The following is a 19,857-nucleotide window of genomic DNA, read 5'->3' on the forward strand; positions in this document are numbered from 1 at the left end:
TTCATAGAAAGTTAGAGTGTCAGTCCAATTGTACTTAAGTCGGCATTGTGCCTTTTGTATTCAATTCGGATGCAAACTCTGTGTTTCATCGTCAATAAGAAGGTCCAAGGGATACAGTAAACCTGAAGTGAAGCATCGGAATCTTAAACTGGACTCACAGGAGAGGTTCAAATCATAGAAAGTTAGAGAGTCAGTCCTCTTGTACTTAAGTCGGCATTGTGATTTTTGAATTTAATTCCGATGCAATTTCTGTGTTTCATCGTCAATAAGAAGGTCCAAGGGATACAGTAAACCTGAAGTGAAGCATCGGAATCTAAAACTGGACTCACAGGAGACGTTCGAATCATAGAAAGTGAGTGTGTCAGTCCTTTTTTACTTATTCGGCATTGTGCCTTTTGAATTTAATTCCGATGCAATTTGTGTGTTTCATCGTCAATAAGAAGGTCCATGGGATACATTAAACCTGAAGTGAAGCATCGGAATCTAAAACTGGACTCACAGGAGAGGTTCAAATCATAGAAAGTTAGAGTGTCACTCCTCTTGTACTTGAGTTGGTATTGTGCCTGTTGTTTTAAATTCGGGTGCAATTTTTGTGTTTCATCGTCAATACGAAGCTATAAGGGATACAGTAAACCTGAAGTGAAGCATCGGAATCAAAAACTGGACTCACAGGAGAGGTTCGAAACATAGAAAGTTAGAATGTCAGTCCTCTTGTACTTTAGTCGTCATTGTGCTTTTTGTATTAAATTCGGATGCAATTGCTGTGTTTCATCGTCAATAAGAAGGTGCGAGGTATACAGTAAACCTGAAGTGAAGTATCGGAATCTAAAAATGGACTCACAGGAGAGGGTCAAATCATAGAAAATAAGAGTGTCAGTCCTCTTGTACTTAAGTCGGCATTGTGGCATTTGTATTAAATTCGGATGCAACTTCTGTGTTTCATCGTTAATAAGAAGGTCCAAGGGAAAGAGTAAACCTGAAGTGAAGCATCGGAATCTAAAACTGGACTCACAGGAGAGGTTCAAATCATAGACAGTGAGAGTATCAGTCCTCTTTTACTTAAGTCGGCATTGTGCCTTTTGAATTTAACTCCGATGCAATTTCTCTCTTTCATCGTCAATAAGAAGGTGCAAGGTATACAGTAAACCTGACGTGAAGCATCGCAATCTGAAACTGGACTCACAGGAGAGGTTCAAATCATAGAAAGTGAGAGTGTCAGTCCTCTTGTACTTAAGTCACCATTGTGCCTTTTGTATTAAATTCGGATGCTATTTCTGTGTTTCATCGTCAATAAGAAGGTCCAAGGGATACAGTAAAACTGAAGTGAAGCGTTGGAATCTAAAACTGGACTCACAGGAGAGGTTCAATTCATAGAAAGTTAGAGTGTCAGTCCAATTGTACTTAAGTCGGCATTGTGCCTTTTGTATTAAATTCGGATGCAAACTCTGTGTTTCATCGTCAATAAGAAGGTCCAAGGGATACAGTAAACCTGAAGTGAAGCATCGGAATCTTAAACTGGACTCACAGGAGAGGTTCAAATCATAGAAAGTTAGAGAGTCAGTCCTCTTGTACTTAAGTCGGCATTGTGATTTTTGAATTTAATTCCGATGCAATTTCTGTGTTTCATCGTCAATAAGAAGGTCCAAGGGATACAGTAAACCTGAAGTGAAGCATCGGAATCTAAAACTGGACTCACAGGAGACGTTCGAATCATAGAAAGTGAGTGTGTCAGTCCTTTTTTACTTATTCGGCATTGTGCCTTTTGAATTTAATTCCGATGCAATTTGTGTGTTTCATCGTCAATAAGAAGGTCCATGGGATACATTAAACCTGAAGTGAAGCATCGGAATCTAAAACTGGACTCACAGGAGAGGTTCAAATCATAGAAAGTTAGAGTGTCACTCCTCTTGTACTTGAGTTGGTATTGTGCCTGTTGTTTTAAATTCGGGTGCAATTTTTGTGTTTCATCGTCAATACGAAGCTATAAGGGATACAGTAAACCTGAAGTGAAGCATCGGAATCAAAAACTGGACTCACAGGAGAGGTTCGAAACATAGAAAGTTAGAATGTCAGTCCTCTTGTACTTTAGTCGTCATTGTGCTTTTTGTATTAAATTCGGATGCAATTGCTGTGTTTCATCGTCAATAAGAAGGTGCGAGGTATACAGTAAACCTGAAGTGAAGTATCGGAATCTAAAAATGGACTCACAGGAGAGGGTCAAATCATAGAAAATAAGAGTGTCAGTCCTCTTGTACTTAAGTCGGCATTGTGGCATTTGTATTAAATTCGGATGCAATTTCTGTGTTTCATCGTCAATAAGAAGGTCCTAGGGATACAGTAAACCTGAAGTGAAGCATCGGAATCTAAAACTGGACTCACAGGAGAGGTCCAAATCATAGAAAGTGAGAGTGTCAGTCCTCTTTACTTAAGTCGGCATTGTGCCTTTTGAATTTAGTTCCGATGCAATTTCTGTGTTTCATCGTCAATAAGAAGGTGCAAGGTATACAGTAAACCTGAAGTGAAGCATCGGAATCTAAAACCGGACTCACAGGAGAGGTTCAAATCATAGAAAGAGAGAGTGTCAGTCCTCTTCTACTTAGGTCGGCATTGTGCCATTTGAATTCAATTCCGATGCAATTTCTGTGTTTCATCGTCAATAAGAAGGTCCAAGGGATACAGTAAACCTGAAGTGAAGCATCGGAATCTAAAACTGTACTCACAGGAGAGATTCAAATCATAGAAAGTTAGAGTGTCAGTCCTCTTTTACTTAAGTCGGCATTGTGCCTTTTGTATTAAAGTCCGATGCAATTTCTGTGTTTCATCGTCAATCAGAAGGTGCAAGGTATACAGTAAACCTAAAGTGAAGCATCGGAATCTGAAACTGGACTCACAGGAGAGGTTCAAATCATAGAAAGAGAGAGTGTCAGTCCTCATGCACTTAAGTCGCCATTGTGCCTCTTGTATTAAATTCGGATGCAATTTCTGTGTTTCAACGTCAATAAGAAGGTCCAAGGGATACAGTAAACCTGAAGTGAAGCATCGGAATCTAAAACTGGACTTACAAGAGAGGTTCAAATCATAGAAAGTGAGAGTCCTCTTGTACTTAAGTCGCCATTGTGCCTCTTGTATTAAATTCGGATGCAATTTCTGTGTTTCAACGTCAATAAGAAGGTCCAAGGGATACAGTAAACCTGAAGTGAAGCATCGGAATCTAAAACTGGACTCACAGGAGAGGTTCAAATCATAGAAAGTGAGAGTGTCAGTCCTCTTGTACTTAAGTCGCCATTGTGATTTTTGTATTAAATTCGGAAGCAATTTCTGTGTTTCATCGTCAATAAGAAGGTCCATGGGATACAGTAAACCTGAAGTGAATCATCGGAATCTAAAACTGGTCTCACAGGAGAGGTTCAAATCATAGAAAGTGAGAGTGTCAGTCCTCTTGTACTTAAGTCGGCATTGTGCCTTTTGAATATAATTGCGATGCAATTCCTGTGTTTCATCGCCAATAAGAAGGTGCAGGGTATACAGTAAACCTGAAGTGAAGCATCGGAATCTAAAACTGGACTCACAGGAGAGGTTCAAATCATAGAAAGTGAGAGTGTCAGTCCTCTTTTACTTAAGTCGGCATTGTGAGTTTCGAATTTAATTCCGATGCAATTTCAGTGTTTCATCGTCAATAAGAAGGTCCAAGGGATACAGTAAACCTGAAGTGAAGCATCGGAATCTAAAACTGGACTCACAGGAGACGTTCAAATCATAGAAAGTGAAAGTGTCAGTCCTCTTGTACTTAAGTCGGCATTGTGCCATTTGTATTAAATTCAGGTGCAATGTCACTGTTTCATCGTCAATAAGAAGGTCCAAGGGATACAGTACACCTGAAGTGAAGCATCGCAAGCTAAAACTGGACTCACAGGAAATGTTCAAATCATAGAAAGTGAGAGTGTCAGTCCTTTTTACTTAAGTCGGCATTGTGGCATTTGTATTAAATTCGGATGCAATTTCTGTGTTTCATCGTCAATAACAAGGTCCAAGGGATACAGTAAACCTGAAGTGAAGCATCGGAATCTAAAACTGGACTCACAGGAGACGTTCAAATCATAGAAAGTTATAGTGTCACTCCTCTTGCACTTGAGTCGGTATTGTGCATTTTGTATTAAATTCGGGTGCAATTTCTGTGTTTCATCTTCAACAAGAAGGTCCAAGGGATACAGTAACCTGAAGTGAGCATCGGAATCTAGAACTGGACTCACAAGAGAGGTTCAAATCATAGAAAGATAGAATGTCAGTCCACCTGTACTTTAGTCGGCCTTGTGCATTTGTATTAATTTAGGATGCAATTTCTGTGTTTCATCGTCAATAAGTAGGTCCAAGGGATACAGTAAACATGAAATGAAGCATCGGAATCTAAAACTGGACTCACTGGAGAGATTCAAATCATAGAATGTTAAAGTGTCACTCCTCTTGTACATAAGTCGGTATGTGCATTTTGCATTAAATTCGGATGCAATTTCTGTGTTTCATCGTCAATAAGAAGGTCCAAGGGATACAGTAAACCTTAAGTGAAGCATCGGAATCTAAAACTGGACTCACTGGACAGGTTCAAATCATAGAAAGTTAGAGTGTCAGTTCTCTTTTACTTAGGTCGGCATTGTGCCTTTTGTATTAAATTCCGATGCAATTTCTGTGTTTCATCGTCAATCAGATGGTGCAAGGTATACAGTAAACCTGAAGTGAAGCATCGGGATCTAAAACTGGACTCACAGGAGAGCTTCAAATCATAGATAGTGAGAGTGTCACTCCTCTTGTACTTAAGTCGGCTTTGTGCCATTTGTATTAAATTTGGATAAAATTTCTGTGTTTCATCGTCAATCAGATGGTCAAAGGTATACAGTAAACCTGAAGTGAAGCATCGAAATCTAAAACTGGACTTACAGGAGAGGTTCAAATCATAGAAAATTAGAGTGTCACTCCTCTTGTACGTAAGTCAGTATTGTGCCATTTGTATTACATTCGGATGCAATTTCTGTGTTTCATCGTCAATAAGAAGGTCCAAGGGATACAGTAAACCTGAAGTGAAGCATCGGAATCAAAAACTGGACTCACAGGAGACGTTCAAATCATAGAAAGTGAAAGTGTCAGTCCTCTTGTACTTAAGTCGGCATTGTGCCATTTGTATTAAATTCAGGTGCAATGTCACTGTTTCATCGTCAATAAGAAGGTCCAAGGGATACAGTACACCTGAAGTGAAGCATCGCAAGCTAAAACTGGACTCACAGGAAATGTTCAAATCATAGAAAGTGAGAGTGTCAGTCCTCTTGTACTTAAGTCGGCATTGTGGCATCTGTATTAAATTCGGATGCAATTTCTGTGTTTCATCGTCAATAAGAAGGTCCAAGGGATACAGTAAAACTGAAGTGAAGCGTTGGAATCTAAAACTGGACTCACAGGAGAGGTTCAATTCATAGAAAGTTAGAGTGTCAGTCCAATTGTACTTAAGTCGGCATTGTGCCTTTTGTATTAAATTCGGATGCAAACTCTGTGTTTCATCGTCAATAAGAAGGTCCAAGAGATACAGTAAACCTGAAGTGAAGCATCGGAATCTTAAACTGGACTCACAGGAGAGGTTCAAATCATAGAAAGTTAGAGTGTCAGTCCTCTTGTACTTAAGTCGGCATTGTGATTTTTGAATTTAATTCCGATGCAATTTCTGTGTTTCTCGTCAATAAGAAGGTCCAAGGGATACAGTAAACCTGAAGTGAAGCATCGGAATCTAATACTGGACTCACAGGAGACGTTCGAATCATAGAAAGTGAGTGTGTCAGTCCTTTTTTACTTTAGTCGGCATTGTGCCTTTTGAATTTAATTCCGATGCAATTTGTGTGTTTCATCGTCAATAAGAAGGTCCATGGGATACAGTAAACGTTAAGTGAAGCATCGGAATCTAAAACTGGACTCACAGGAGAGGTTCAAATCATAGAAAGTGAGAGCGCCAGTCCTCTTGTACTTAAGTCGGCATTGTGCCATTTGTATTAACTTCGGGTGCGATTTCAGTGTTTTATCGTCAATAAGAAGTTCCAAGGGATACAGTAAACCTGAAGTGAAGCATCGGAATCTAAACCTGGACCCACAGGAAAGGTTCAAATCATAGAAAGTGTGAGTATCAGTCCTCTTGTACTTAAGTCGGCATTGTGGCTTTTGTATTAAATTCTGAGGCAATTTCTGTGTTTCATCGTCAATAAGAAGGTCTAAGGGATACAGTAAACCTGAAGTGAAGCATCGGAATCTAAAACAGGTCTCGCAGGAGAGGTTCAAATCATAGAAAGTTAGAGTGTCACTCCTCTTGTACTTGAGTTGGTATTGTGCCTGTTGTATTAAATTCGGGTGCAATTTTTGTGTTTCATCGTCAATACGGAGCTATAAGGGATACATTAAACCTGAAGTGAAGCATCGGAATCTAAATCTGGACTCACAGGAGAGGTGCGAATCATAGAAAGTTAGAATGTCAGTCCTCTTGTACTTTAGTCGTCATTGTGCTTTTTGTATTAAATTCGAATGCAATTTCTGTGTTTCATCGTCAATAAGAAGGTCCAAGGGATACAGTAAACCTGAAGTGAAGCATCGGAATCTAAAACTGCACTCACAGGAGAGGTTCAAATCATAGAAAGTGAGAGTGTCAGTCATCTTGTACTTAAGTCGGCTTTGTGCCATTTGTATTAAATTTGGGTGCAATTTCTGTGTTTCATCATCAATAAGAAAGTCCAAGGGATACAGTAAACCTGAAGTGAAGCATCGGAATCTAAAACTGGACTCACATTAAAGGTTAAAATCACAGAAAGTGAAAGTTTCAGTCCTCTTGTACTTAAGTCGGCATTGTGTTATTTGTATTAAATTCGGATGCAATTTCTGTGTTTCATCGTTAATATGAAGGTCCATGGGAAAGAGTAAACCTGAAGTGAAGCATCGGAATCTAAAACTGGACTCACAGGAGAGGTTCAAATCATACACAGTGAGAGTATCAGTCCTCTTTTACTTAAGTCGGCATTGTGCCTTTTGAATTTAATTCCGATGCAATTTCTGTCTTTCATCGTCAATAAGAAGGTGCAAGGTATACAGTAAACCTGAAGTGAAGCATCGCAATCTGAAACTGGACACACAGGAGAGGTTCAAATCATAGAAAGTGAGTGTGTCAGTCCTCTTGTACTTAAGTCACCATTGTGCCTTTTGTATTAAATTCGGATGCAATTTCTGTGTTTCGTCGTCAATAAGAAGGTCCAAGGGATACAGTAAAACTGAAGTGAAGCGTTGGAATCTAAAACTGGACTCACAGGAGAGGTTCAATTCATAGAAAGTTAGAGTGTCAGTCCTCTTCTTCTTAAGTCGCCATTGTGCCTTTTGTATTAAATTCGGATGCAGTATCTGTGTTTCATCGTCAATAAGAAGGTCCAAGGGATACAGTAAACCTGAAGTGAAGCATCGGAATCTAAAACTGGACTCACAATAGAGTTTCAAATCATAGAAAGTTAGAGTGTCAGTCCTCTTGTACTTAAGTCGGCATTGTGCCTTTTGTATTAAATTCGGATGCATACTCTGTGTTTCATCTTCAATAAGAAGGTCCAAGGGATACAGTAAACCGGAAGTGAAGCATCGGAATCTAAAACTGGACTCACAGGAGAAGTTCAAATCATAGAATGTAACAGTGTCAGTCCTCTTGTACTTAAGATTGCATAGTGATTTTTGAATTTAATTCAGATGCAATTTCTGTGTTTCATCGTCAATAAGAAGGACCAAGGGAATGAGTAAACATGAAGTGAAGCATCGGAATCTAAAACTGCACTCACAGGAGAGGTTCAAATCATAGAAAGTGAGAGTGTCAGTCCTCTTGTACTTAAGTCGGCTTTGTGCCATTTGTATTAAATTCGGGTGCAATTTCTGTGTTTCATCATCAATAAGAAAGTCCAAGGGATACAGTAAACCTGAAGTGAAGCATCGGAATCTTAAACTGGACTCACAGGAGAGGTTCAAATCATAGAAAGTTAGAGTGTCAGTCCTCTTGTACTTAAGTCGGCATTGTGATTTTTGAATTTAATTCCGATGCAATTTCTGTGTTTCATCGTCAATAAGAAGGTCCATGGGATACATTAAACCTGAAGTGAAGCATCGGAATCTAAAACTGGACTCACAGGAGACGTTCGAATCATAGAAAGTGAGTGTGTCAGTCCTTTTTTACTTATTCGGCATTGTGCCTTTTGAATTTAATTCCGATGCAATTTGTGTGTTTCATCGTCAATAAGAAGGTCCATGGGATACATTAAACCTGAAGTGAAGCATCGGAATCTAAAACTGGACTCACAGGAGAGGTTCGAATCATAGAAAGTTAGAGTGTCACTCCTCTTGTACTTGAGTTGGTATTGTGCCTGTTGTATTAAATTCGGGTGCAATTTTTGTGTTTCATCGTCAATACGAAGCTATGAGGGATACAGTAAACCTGAAGTGAAGCATCGGAATCTAAAACTGGACTCACAGGAGAGGTTCGAAAAATAGAAAGTTTGAATGTCAGTCCTCTTGTACTTTAGTCGTCATTGTGCTTTTTGTATTAAATTCGGAAGCAATTTCTGTGTTTCATCGTCAATAAGAAGGTGCGAGGTATACAGTAAACCTGAAGTGAAGTATCGGAATCTAAAAATGGACTCACAGGAGAGGGTCAAATCATAGAAAATGAGAGTGTCAGTCCTCTTGTACTTAAGTCGGCATTGTGGCATTTGTATTAAATTCGGATGCAATTTCTGTGTTTCATCGTCAATAAGAAGGTCCTAGGGATACAGTAAACCTGAAGTGAAGCATCGGAATCTAAAACTGGACTCACAGGAGAGGTCCAAATCATAGAAAGTGACAGTGTCAGTCCTCTTTACTTAAGTCGGCATTGTGCCTTTTGAATTTAGTTCCGATGCAATTTCTGTGTTTCATCGTCAATAAGAAGGTGCAAGGTATACAGTAAACCTGAAGTGAAGCATCGGAATCTAAAACCGGACTCACAGGAGAGGTTCAAATCATAGAAAGAGAGAGTGTCAGTCCTCTTCTACTTAGGTCGGCATTGTGCCATTTGAATTCAATTCCGATGCAATTTCTGTGTTTCATCGTCAATAAGAAGGTCCAAGGGATACAGTAAACCTGAAGTGAAGCATCGGAATCTAAAACTGTACTCACAGGAGAGATTCAAACATAGAAAGTTAGAGTGTCAGTCCTCTTTTACTTAAGTCGGCATTGTGCCATTTGTATTAAAGTACGATGCAATTTCTGTGTTTCATCGTCAATCAGAAGGTGCAAGGTATACAGTAAACCTAAAGTGAAGCATCGGAATCTGAAACTGGACTCACAGGAGAGGTTCAAATCATAGAAAGAGAGAGTGTCAGTCCTCATGCACTTAAGTCGCCATTGTGCCTCTTGTATTAAATTCGGATGCAATTTCTGTGTTTCAACGTCAATAAGAAGGTCCAAGGGATACAGTAAACCTGAAGTGAAGCATCGGAATCTAAAACTGGACTTACAGGAGAGGTTCAAATCATAGAAAGTGAGAGTCCTCTTGTACTTAAGTCGAAATTGTGCCTCTTGTATTAAATTCGGATGCAATTTCTGTGTTTCAACGTCAATAAGAAGGTCCAAGGGATACAGTAAACCTGAAGTGAAGCATCGGAATCTAAAACTGGACTCACAGGAGAGGTTCAAATCATAGAACGTGAGAGTGTCAGTCCTCTTGTACTTAAGTCGCCATTGTGATTTTTGTATTAAATTCGGAAGCAATTTCTGTGTTTCATCGTCAATAAGAAGGACAAAGGGATACAGTAAACCTGAAGTGAAGCATCGGAACCTAAAACTGGACTCACAGGAGGGGTTCAAATCATAGAAAGTTAGAGTGTCATGACTCTTGTACTTAAGTCGGCATTGTGCCTTTTGTATTAAATTCGGATGCAAAATCTGTGTTTCATCGTCAATAAGAAGGTCCAAGTGATACAGTAAACCTGAAGTGAAGCATCGGAATATAAAACTGGTCTCACAGGAGAGGTTCAAATCATAGATAGTGAGAGTGTCAGTCCTCTTGTACTTAAGTCGGTATTGTGCCATTTGTATTAAATTCGGGTGCAATTTCTGTGTTTCATCGTCAATAAAAATGTCCAAGGGATACAGTAAACCTGAAGTGAAGCATCAGACTCTAAAACTGGACTCACAGGAAAGGTTCAAATCATAGAAAGTGACAGTGTCAGTCCTCTTGTACTTAAGTCGGCATTGTGGCATTTGTATTAAATTCGGATGCAACATCTGTGTTTCATCGTCAATAAGAAGGTCCAAGGGATATAGTAAACCTGAAGTGAAGCATGGGAATCTAAAACTGGACTCACGGGAGAGGTTCAAATCATAGAAAGTTAGAGTGTCAGTCCTTATGTAATTAAGTCGGCATTGTGCTATTTGTATTAAATTCGGATGCAATTCCTGTGTTTCATAGTCAATAAGAAGGTCCAAGGGATACAGTAAACCTGAAGTGAAACATCGGGATCTAAAACTGGACTCACAGGAGAGATTCAAATCATAGAAAGTTAGAGTGTCACTCATCTTGTACTTAAGTCGGTATTGTGCCTTTTGTATTAAATTCGGATGCAATTTCTGTGTATTATCGTCAATAAGAAGGTCCAAGGTATACAGTAAACCTGAAGTGAAGCATCGGAATCTAAAACTGGACTTGCAGGAGAGGTTCAAATCATAGAAAGTTAGAGTGTCAGTCCTCTTTTACTTAAGTCGGCATTGTGCCTTTTGTATTAAATTCGGATGCAATTTCTGTGTATTATCGTCAATAAGAAGGTCCAAGGTATACAGTAAACCTTAAGTGAAGCATCGGAATCTAAAACTGGACTTGCAGGAGAGGTTCAAATCATAGAAAGTTACAGTGTCAGTCCTCTTTTACTTAAGTCGGCATTGTGCCTTTTGAATATAATTCCGATGCAATTTCTGTGTCTCATCGTCAATACGAAGGTGCAGGGTATACAATAAACCTGAAGTGAAGCATCGGAATCTAAAACTGGACTCACAGGAGAGATTCAAATCATAGAATGTTAAAGTGTCACTCCTCTTGTTCATAAGTCGGTATTGTGCCTTTTGTATTAAATTCGGATGCAATTTCTGTGTTTCATCGTCAATAAGTAGGTCCAAGGGATACAGTAAACCTGAAGTGAAGCATCGGAATCTAAAACTGGACTCACTGGAGAGGTTCAAATCATTGAAAGTTAGAGTATCAGTCCTCTTTTACTTAGGTCGGCATTGAGCCTTTTGTATTAAATTCCGATGCAATTTCTGTGTTTCATCGTCAATCAGAAAGTGCAAGGTTTACAGTAAACCTGAAGTGAAGCATCGGAATCTAAAACTGGACTCACAGGAGAGGTTCATATCATAGAAAGTGAGAGTGTCACTCATCTTGTACTTAAGTCGGTATTGTGCCTTTTGTATTAAATTCGGATGCAATTTCTGTGTATTATCGTCAATAAGAAGGTCCAAGGTATACAGTAAACCTGAAGTGAAGCATCGGAATCTAAAACTGGACTTGCAGGAGTGGTTCAAATCATAGCAAGTTAGAGTGTCAGTCCTCTTTTACTTAAGTCGGCATTGTGCCTTTTGTATTAAATTCGGATGAAATTTCTGTGTTTCATCGTCAATAAGAAGGTCCAAGGGATACAGTAAACCTGAAGTGAAGCATCAGAATCTAAAACTGGACCCACAGGAGAGGTTCAAATCATAGTAAGAGGGAGTGTCATTCCTCTTGTACTTTAGTCGCCATTGTGCCTTTTATATTAAATTCGGATGCAATTTCTGTGTTTCATCGTAATTAAGGAGGTCCAAGGGATACAGTAAACCTGAAGTGAAGCATCGGATTCTTAAACTGGACTCAAAGGAGAGGTTCAAATCATAGAAAGTTAGTGTGTCAGGCCTCTTGTACTTAAGTCGGCATTGTACCTTTTGTATTTAATTCGGATGCAAACTCTGTGTTTCATCGTCAATAAGAAGGTCCAAGGGATACAGTAAACCTAAAGTGAAGCATCGGAATCTAAAACTGGACTCACAGGAGTGGTTCAAATCATAGAAAGAGAGAGTGTCAGTCCTCTTGTACTTAAGTCGGCATTGTGCCTTTTGAATATAATTCCGATGCAATTTCTGTGTTTCATCGTCAATACGAAGGTGCAGGGTATACAGTAAACCTGAAGTGAAGCATCGGAATCTAAAACTGGACTCACAGGAGAGATTCAAATCATAGAATGTTAAAGTGTCACTCCTCTTGTTCATAAGTCGGTATTGTGCCTTTTGTATTAAATTCGGATGCAATTTCTGTGTTTCATCGTCAATAAGTAGGTCCAAGGGATACAGTAAACCTGAAGTGAAGCATCGGAATCTAAAACTGGACTCACTGGAGAGGTTCAAATCATAGAAAGTTAGAGTATCAGTCCTCTTTTACTTAGGTCGGCATTGAGCCTTTTGTATTGAATTCCGATGCAATTTCTGTGTTTCATCGTCAATCAGAAAGTGCAAGGTTTACAGTAAACCTGAAGTGAAGCATCGGAATCTAAAACTGGACTCACAGGAGAGGTTCATATCATAGAAAGTGAGAGTGTCAGTCCTCTTGTACTTAAGTCGGCATTGTGCCTTTTGTATTAAATTCGGATGCAATATCTGTGTTTCATCGTCAATAATAAGGTGCAAGGTATACAGTAAACCTAACGTGAAGCATCGGAATCTAAAACTGAACTCACAGGAGAGGTTCAAATCATAGAAAGTGAGAGTGTCAGTCCTCTTGCACTTAAGTCGGCATTGTGGCATTTGTATTAAATTCGGATGCAATTTCTGTGTTTCATCGTCAATAAGAAGGTCCAAGGGATACAGTAAACCTGAAGTGATGCATCGGAATCTAACACTGGACTCACAGAAGAGTTTCCAATCATAGAAAGTGAGAGTGTCAGTCCTCTTGTACTTAAGTCGCCATTGTGATTTTTGTATTAAATTCGCATGCAATTTCTGTGTTTCATCGTCAATAAGAAGGACCAAGGGATACAGTAAACCTCAAGTGAAGCATCGGAATCTAAAACTGGACTCACAGGAGAGGTTCAAATCATAGAGAGTGAGAGTGTCAGTCCTCTTGTACTTAAGTCGGCATTGTGCCTATTGAATTTAATTCCGATGCAATTTCTGTGTTTCATCGTCAATAACAAGGTGCAAGGTATACAGTAAACCTGAAGTGAAGCATCGGAATCTGAAACTGGACTCACAGGAGAGGTTCAAATCATAGAAAGTGAGAGTGTCAGTCCTCTTGTACTTAAGTCGGCATTGTGCCATTTGTATTAAATTTGGATAAAATTTCTGTGTTTCATCGTCAATCAGATGGTCAAAGGTAAACAGTAAACCAGAAGTGAAGCATCGGAATATAAAACTGGACTTACAGGAGAGGTTCAAATCATAGAAAGTTAGAGTGTCACTCCTCTTGTACTTAAGTCAGTATTGTGCCATTTGTATTACATTCGGATGCAATTCCTATGTTTCATCGTCAATAAGAAAGTCCTAGGGATACAGTAAACCTGAAGTGAAGCATGGGAATATAAAACTGGACTCACAGGAGAGGTTCAAATCATTGAAAGTTAGAATGTCAGTCCTCTTGTACTTAAGTCGCCATTGTGATTTTTGTATTAAATTCGGATGCAATTTCTGTGTTTCATCGTCAATAAGAAGGTCCAAGGGATACAGTAAACCTGTAGTGAAGCATCGGAATCTAAAACTGGACTCACAGGAGAGATTCAAATCATAGAATGTTAGAGTGTCAGTCCTCTTGTACTCAAGTCGGCATTGAACCTTTTGTATTAAATTCGGATGCAAACACTGTGTGTCATCGTCAATAAGAAGGTCCAAGGGATACAGTAAACCTGAAGTGAAGCATCGGATTCTTAAACTGGACTCACAGGAGAGGTTCAAATCATAGAAAGTGAGAGTGTCAGTCCTCTTGTACTTCAGTCGGCATTGTGCCTTTTGAATTTAATTCCGATGCAATTTCTGTGTTTCATCGTCAATAAGAAGGTGCAAGGTATACAGTAAACCTGAAGTTAAGCATCGGAACTTGAAACTGGACTCACAGGAGAGGTTCAAATCATTGAAAGTGAGAGTGTCAGTCCTCTTGTGCTTAAGTCGCCATTGTGCCCTTTGTATTAAATTCGGATCCAATTTCTATGTTTCATCGTCAGTAAGAAGGTCCAAGGGATACAGTAAACCTGAAGTGAAGCATCGGAATGTAAAACTGGACTCATGAGAGAGGTTCAAATCATAGAAATTTGGAGTGTCAGTCCTCTTTTACTTAAGTCGGCATTGTGCCTTTTGTATTAAATTCGGATGAAATTTCTGTGTTTCATCGTCAATAAGAAGGTCCAAGGGATACAGTAAACAGGAAGTGAAGCATCAGAATCTAAAACTGGACTCACAGGAGAGGTTCAAATCATAAAAGGAGAGTGTGTCACTCCTCTTGTACTTAAGTCGCCATTGTGGCTTTTGTATTAAATTCGGATGCAATTTCTGTGTTTCATCGTCAATAAGAAGGTCCAAGGGATACAGTAAACCTAAAGTGAAGCATCGGAATCTAAAACTGGACTCATGAGAGAGGTTCAAATCATAGAAAGTTGGAGTGTCAGTCCTCTTTTACTTAAGTCGGCATTGTGCCTTTTGTATTAAATTCGGATGAAATTTCTGTGTTTCATCGTCAATAAGAAGGTCCAAGGGATACAGTAAACAGGAAGTGAAGCATCAGAATCTAAAACTGGACTCACAGGAGAGGTTCAAATAATAGGAAGTGAGAGTGTCAGTCCTCTTGTACTTAAGTCGGCATTGTGCCTTTTGAATTAAATTCCGTTGCAATTTCTGTGTTTCATCGTCAATAAGTAGGTCCAAGGGATACAGTAAACATGAAGTGAAGCATCGGAATCTAAAACTGGACTCACAGGAGAGATTCAAATCATAGAATGTTAAGGTGTCACTCCTCTTGTACATAAGTCGGTATTGTGCCTTTTGTATTAAATTCGGATGCAATTTCTGTGTTTCATCGTCAATAAGAAGGTCCAAGGGATACAGTAAACCTTCAGTGAAGCATCGGAATCTAAAACTGGACTCACTGGAGAGGTTCAAATCATAGAACGTTAGAGTGTCAGTCCTCTTTTACTTAGGTCGGCATTGTGCCATTTGTATTAAATTCCGATGCAATTTCTGTGTTTCATCGTCAATCAGAAGGTGCAAGGTATACAGTAAACCTGTAGTGAAGCATCGGAATCTAAAACTGGACTCACAGGGGAGGTTGAAATCATAGAAAGTAAGAGTGTCAGTCCACTTGTACTTAAGTCAGCATTGTGCCATTTGTATTAAATTTGGATAAAATTTCTGTGTTTCATCGTCAATCAGATGGTCAAAGGTATACAGTAAACCTGAAGTGAAGCATCAGAATCTAAAACTGGACTCACATGAGATAATCAAATCATAGAAAGTTAGAGTGTCACTCCTCTTGTACTTATGTCGGTATTGTGCCATGTGTATTACATTCGGATGCAATTTCCGTGTTTCATCGTCAATAAGAAAGTCCAAGGGATACAGTAAACCTGAAGTGAAGAATCGGAATCTAAAACTGGACTCACAGGAGAGGTTCAAATCATAGAAAGTTAGAATTTCAGTCCTCTTGTACTTAAGTCGGCATTGTGCCTTTTGTATTACATTCGGATGCAATATCTGTGTTTCATCGTCAATAAGAAGGTGCAAGGTATACAGTAAACCTAAAGTGAAACATCGGAATCTAAAACTGGACTCACAGGAGAGGTTCAAATCATAGAAAGTGAGAGTGTCAGTCCTCTTGTACTTAAGTCGGCATTGTGCCTTTTGAATTTAATTCCGATGCAATTTCTGTGTGTCATCGTCATAAAGAAGGTGCAAGGTATACAGTAAACCTGAAGTGAAGCACTGGAATCTGAAACTGGACTCACAGGAAAGGTTCAAATCATTGAAAGTGAGAGTGTCGGTCCTCTTGTACTTAAGTCGCAATTGTGCCTTTTGTATTAAATTCGGATCCAATTTCTGTGTTTCATCGTCAATAAGAAGGACCAAGGGATACAGTAAACCTGAAGTGAAGCATCGGAATCTAAAACTGGACTCACAGGAGGGGTTCAAATCATAGAAAGTTAGAGTGTCATTACTCTTGTACTTAAGTCGGCATTGTGCATTTTTTTTTAAATTCGGATGCAAACTCTGTGTTTCATCGTCAATAAGAAGGTCCAAGTGATACAGTAAACCTGAAGTGAAGCATCGGAATCTAAAACTGGTCTCACAGGAGAGGTTCAAATCATAGATAGTGAGAGTGTCAGTCCTCTTGTTCTTAAGTCGGTATTGTGCCATTTGTATTAAATTCAGGTGCAATTTCTGTGTTTCATCTTCAATAAGCAGGTCCAAGGGATACAGTAAACCTGAAGTGAAGCATCAGAATATAAAACTGGACTCACAGGAAGGATTCAAATCATTGAAAGTGAGAGTGTCAGTCCTCTTGTACTTAAGTTGGCATTGTGCCTTTTGAATTTAATTCCGATGCAATTTCTGTGTTTCATCGTCAATTAGAAGGTGCAGGGTATACAGTAAACCTGAAGTGAAGCATTGGAATCTAAAACTGGACTCACAGGAGAGGTTCAAATCATAGAAAGTTAGAGTGTCAGTCCTCTTGTACTTAAGTCGGCATTGTGCCTTTTGTATTAAATTCGGATGCAAACTCTGTGTTTCATCGTCAATAAGAAGGTCCAAGGGATACAGTAAACCTGAAGTGAAGCATCGGAATCTAAAACTGGACTCACAGGAGAGGTCCAAATCATGGAAAGTTAGAGTGTCAGACCTCTTGTACTTAAGTCGGCATTGTGATTTTTGAATTTAATTCCGATGCAATTTCTGTGTTTCATTGTCAATAAGTAGGTCTAAGTGATACAGTAAACCTGAAGTTAAGCATCGGAATCCAAAACTGGACTCACAGGAGAGGTTCAAATCATAGAAAGTGAGAGTGTCAGTCCTCTTTTACTTAAGTCCTCATTGTGAGTTTCGAATTTAATTCCGATGCAATTTCTGTGTTTCATCGTCAATAAGAAGGTCCAAGGGATACAGTAAACCTGAAGTGAAGCATCGGAATCTAAAACTGGACTCACAGAAGAGGTTCAAATCATAGAAAGTGCGAGTGTCAGTCCTCTTTTACTTAAGTCGGCATTGTGAGTTTCGAATTTAAATCCGATGCAACCTCTGTGTTTCATCGTCAATAAGAAGGTCCAAGGGATACAGTAAACCTGAAGTGAAGCATCGGAATCTAAAACTGGACTCACAGGAGAGGTTTAAAACATAGAAAGTGAGAGTGTCAGTCCTCTAATACTTAAGTAGGCATTGTGCCTTTTGAATTAATTCCGATGCAATTTCTGTGTTTCATCGTCAATAACAAGGTGCAAGGTATACAGTAAACATGAAGTGAAGCATCGGAATCTAGAACTGGACTCACAGGAGAGATTCAAATCATAGAATGTTAAGGTGTCACTCCTCTTGTACATAAGTCGGTATTGTGCCTTTTGTATTAAATTCGGATGCAATTTCTGTGTTTCATCGTCAATAAGAAGGTCCAAGGGATACAGTAAACCTGTAGTGAAGCATCGGAATCTAAAACTGGACTCACAGGAGAGATTCAAATCATAGAATGTTAGAGTGTCAGTCCTCTTGCACTCAAGTCGGCATTGAACCTTTGGTATTAAATTCGGATGCAAACACTGTGTTTCATCGTCAATAAGAAGGTCCAAGGGATACAGTAAACCTGAAGTGAAGCTTCGGAATCTAAAACTGGACTCACAGGAGAGGTTCAAATCAAAGAAAGTGAGAGTGTCAGTCCTCTTGTACTTCAGTCGGCATTGTGCCTTTTGAATTTAATTCCGATGCAATTTCTGTGTTTCATCGTCAATAAGAAAGTGCAAGGTATACAGTAAACCTGAAGTTAAGCATCGGAACCTGAAACTGGACTCACAGGAGAGGTTCAAATCATTGAAAGTGAGAGTGTCAGTCCTCTTGTACTTAAGTCGCCATTGTGCCTTTTGTATTAAATTCGGATCAAATTTCTGTGTTTCATCGTCAATAAGAAGGTCCAAGGGATACAGTAAACCTGAAGTGAAGCATCGGAATCTAAAACTGGACTCATGAGAGAGGTTCAAATCATAGAAATTTGGAGTGTCAGTCCTCTTTTACTTAAGTCGGCATTGTGCCTTTTGTATTAAATTCGGATGAAATTTCTGTGTTTCATCGTCAATAAGAAGGTCCAAGGGATACAGTAAACAGGAAGTGAAGCATCAGAATCTAAAACTGGACTCACAGGAGAGGTTCAAATCATAGAAAGAGAGTGTGTCACTCCTCTTGTACTGAAGTCGCCATTGTGGCTTTTGTATTAAATTCGGATGCAATTTCTGTGTTTCATCGTCAATAAGAAGGTCCAAGGGATACAGTAAACCTGAAGAGAAGCATCGGATTCTTAAACTGGACTCACAGGAGAGGTTCAAATCATAGAAAGTGAGAGTGTCAGTCCTCTTGTACTTAAGTCGGCATTGTGCTTTTTGAATTTAATTCCGATGCAATTTCTGTGTTTCATCGTCAATAAGTAGGTCCCAGGGATACAGTAAACATGAAGTGAAGCATCGGAATCTAAAACTGGACTCACAGGAGAGATTCAAATCATAGAATGTTAAGGTGTCACTCCTCTTGTACATAAGTCGGTACTGTGCCTTTTGTATTAAATTCGGATGCAATTTCTGTGTTTCATCGTCAATAAGAAGGTCCAAGGGATACAGTAAACCTTCAGTGAAGCATCGGAATCTAAAACTGGACTCACTGGAGAGGTTCAAATCATAGAACGTTAGAGCGTCAGTCCTCTTTTACTTAGGTCGGCATTGTGCCTTTTGTATTAATTTCCGATGCAATTTCTGTGTTTCATCGTCAATCAGAAGGTGCAAGGTATACAGTAAACCTGTAGTGAAGCATCGGAATCTAAAACTGGACTCACAGGAGAGGTTCAAATCATAGAAAGTGAGAGTGTCAGTCCACTTGTACTTATGTCAGCATTGTGCCATTTGTATTAAATTTGGATAAAATTTCTGTGTTTCATCGTCAATCAGATGGTCAAAGGTATACAGTAAACCTGAAGTGAAGCATCAGAATCTAAAACTGGACTCACATGAGAGAATCAAATCATAGAAAGTTAGAGTGTCACTCCTCCTTTACTTATGTCGGTATTGTGCCATGTGTATTACATTCGGATGCAATTTCGGTGTTTCATCGTCAATAAGAAAGTCCAAGGGATACAGTAAACCTGAAGTGTAGAATCGGAATCTAAAACTGGACTCACAGGAGAGGTTCAAATCATAGAAAGTTAGAATGTCAGTCCTCTTGTACTTAAGTCGGCATTGTGCCTTTTGTATTAAATTCGGATGCAATATCTGTGTTTCATCGTCAATAAGAAGGTGCAAGGTATACCATAAACCTAAAGTGAAACATCGGAATCTAAAACTGGACTCAGAGGAGAGGTTCAAATCATAGAAAGTGAGAGTGTCTGTCCTCTTGTACTTATGTCAGCATTGTGCCTTTTGAATTTAATTCCGATGCAATTTCTGTGTTTCATCGTCATAAAGAAGGTGCAAGGTATACAGTAAACCTGAAGTGAAGCACTGGAATCTGAAACTGGACTCACAGGAAAGGTTCAAATCATTGAAAGTGAGAGTGTGTGTCCTCTTGTACTTAAGTCGCAAT

The sequence above is a fragment of the Schistocerca serialis genome, chromosome 10 (genome assembly GCF_023864345.2).
Source record: "Schistocerca serialis cubense isolate TAMUIC-IGC-003099 chromosome 10, iqSchSeri2.2, whole genome shotgun sequence".
NCBI lineage: Eukaryota > Metazoa > Arthropoda > Insecta > Orthoptera > Acrididae > Schistocerca > Schistocerca serialis.